Below are 2,823 nucleotides of genomic sequence, written 5' to 3' on the forward strand. Positions count from 1 at the left end.
TTTTTTAATCCAAGGGCTTTATAAATTTATCAGAGTGGAAGTTATTAATCATGGTGTTTGATTCTCTATTTGTTTTGTAGTTGCTTGCTATGTTTGCCCTTATAAAGCTGTCTGAAACTATGAAGCTTTAGCTATGTTAAAACTTTGGTCCGTAAAGTGGCCTCTAAATGTGAAAAAACCCGAACATCAGATCAGCATTTACAAGTATGGTTGCTTCAATGCGCTCAGCCTTCTTAACCTCCAAAAGGATAGATATTCAATTCTCAGAAAATATAACTTAGATGATTCAATAGCTTTAGGGTATTTCTTAGAGATGTTGGAAGGGACGTCAGAAGGGTATTTGATATTTTCCTCCTTCCCAAAAGGTTATTTCTTTTTGAATTTACAAATATGAAGGCCTTGAACATCAGCCTTCAAGAATCAGTTTCTTTTGTAATGGTATGTGCAATGAAAGTGGACATTAATATGTGACGGTTAGAAATGGGCCAGGTGTGATTTGCAAAATTGTTGAGCTATAGGATAAAAAGGTACTGACATTAATTGAAAACATACCTACAACCAATAAAATGCTAGTCTATCAATGTATGGATTTTGTTGAACTCGAGTTGGAGGACACTATATGCAAAACAACAGTGCAAGAGCTAAAGAAGGAAATTGATTATCAAAATGTCAATTTTGGATGCTCTGTTTGTGTTTGTTGTGGACATGCAATAAGAAGCTGTCTAAAAGATTGAAAGCAGAAAGGAAAGACAAATATTGCATGTGAATGACACCCAAAAAAGAAAATAGTCATCGATTGGGACATCTAACCTGATTATAAGAATGAATTCCAAAGAATAGTCATCAAATCGTAGCAAATACACCTAGAGCAATGTGATGACCGATGTTGATTGGTTATTATTATTAAACATTCTACTTCATGAGCAGATCAGCGCTCAAATATTTTACCCTACAACTGAAATTGAAAATGTTAAGACAAAATCAAAACTTAAATTTTTTTAAAGCTAAAAGCATAAGAGAATAGGTCAAAGATGTTGACACTGCATATCAGAATTTCAGATCAATCGGACAAGTGATAGAGTTTAGATATGAGAGATATTTAATCTGCAAATCAAAATGGGCAAGCTAGAAATCTGAGTGGTGATCACATGAATTTTCATTAACATTGAAATTACAATGACTATATTTTTGTGAATCTGCCCCCCATATATTTTCATAGAGTAAGAGAGGAGTCCACGCATCCAGAAAAAGTTCAAGAATAGAAAAGTGTAACTCCCTAAGTAATGTGCTCCACATATGCTAGGAATAGGTAGATGCATGCCGACACATGCTAGGCACATTCCTCTGAGTGGAAAACAGGTGCCAACACATGCCAAGTACTCAAGTCATTATTTAAATGAAAATATCTTATTGATGACTAATCACTTGTCAACCAATGGATTTTATTTTTAAAATAGAGAATCCCTAAAAATAAGAAATGACAAAAGCTAATGTTTAATGGAGAAGAAACTGAGAGCAGCAAAAACTAACTCCTTTCCAAAGAATATGTTCTATACCAAACCAAAATTCCCTCTCAAAGTTTTGTACTTCCCCTTTGCTAGGGGTTTTGTCATAGTGTTGGCCACTTGTGAATATATAGGAATGTAATCTGGACCACTGCTCCTTTATTGTTAAAGTTGGCAACTAGGGCCAAACTCCATAGGGGTCACCTTATTTATGGCAGCTGATATTTTTCTTGGATTCCTCTCTCTGAGAGGTGTAGGATTGTTCTAAATATCATCCGATTTCGACATGTATTTATGGAGATATGATTTATTCATATTATTGACAATTTGTCAAGGTCGGCCAACAAGCTAAACAAGCACTTTTACCCCTAGCTCAACCTCAACATTGCATTTAAATAGAGGAGACCTCAAGTCATTTGAGGAGCACATTATCTCATGATCTCTCTCCCCACTTGTTTGAGTTTGTCTTCTCTCAAGGAGGACGTGGTGGAAAGAAAGATCAGAGAAGCCCTAGCCGCAGTCATGAAGAGAGACCTAGCCACAATCAAAGAGAGATCTAGATGCATACAAGAAGAGGCCTAGCCGCAGTCAAAAGGAGGCCCTAATACGCAGCAAAAGGAAGGCCCTAATCTGCAGCAAAGGAGGCCCTAATCCATAGCAAGAGGGAGGCCCTAAGCCGCAGCAAGAGGGAAGCCGCAGTAAGAGGGAGGCCCTGAGCCGCAACAAGAGGATGCCCTAGCCGCAGCAAGAAGGAGCCTTATCATAGCGTGAAGGAGGCAATTCAACGTGGGTGAAATAGGGTTGTTCTGAAGCCATTTCAGGAAGACCGAAGGGCTGAAAGGAGGCTGAGTATCTTGCTAGAAGGCCGAGGAGAAAGGGAGCTGTTTGAGGGCTCGTAGAGGGTGGAACAATCCTCTAGAAAGGTTGTCGCAAGCCTGTTCTAAGGACTGTAGGATGCCGCTGTAATGAGAGGAGGGCAGAGCCATTGTTAAGGGCTAGAAGGCTGCTTTGAATTATAGCGAAGGGGACAACCTTCCCTTGGAGGACAACCACATTAATTAAAGGCAAATCTGGGCAGATTTTGGGGTTGTTAGGAGACTGTGTTTTGTGCCCTAATCAGGCCCAGACTTGCTGAGCTAGGCCGCAGGCCATAGCCAGCAACATGAGGCTGTTAGAAGTGTTGCGTTGAGGGTTATTCAGCCAGCAAGGAGCAGCGTGGTGGTGTAAGGGTCTCACCTTGGAGAACCATAGCTCTAGAAGCTTGATATGTTGAAATCAGTTGAAGATTGAGGGCTGATAAGTATGCCCTAACCAGTAT

This window comes from Pinus tabuliformis, chromosome 6 (genome assembly GCF_031772625.1).
Source record: "Pinus tabuliformis cultivar Carrire ecotype Pingquan chromosome 6, CPIR1, whole genome shotgun sequence".
In the NCBI taxonomy this organism is placed as follows: domain Eukaryota; kingdom Viridiplantae; phylum Streptophyta; class Pinopsida; order Pinales; family Pinaceae; genus Pinus; species Pinus tabuliformis.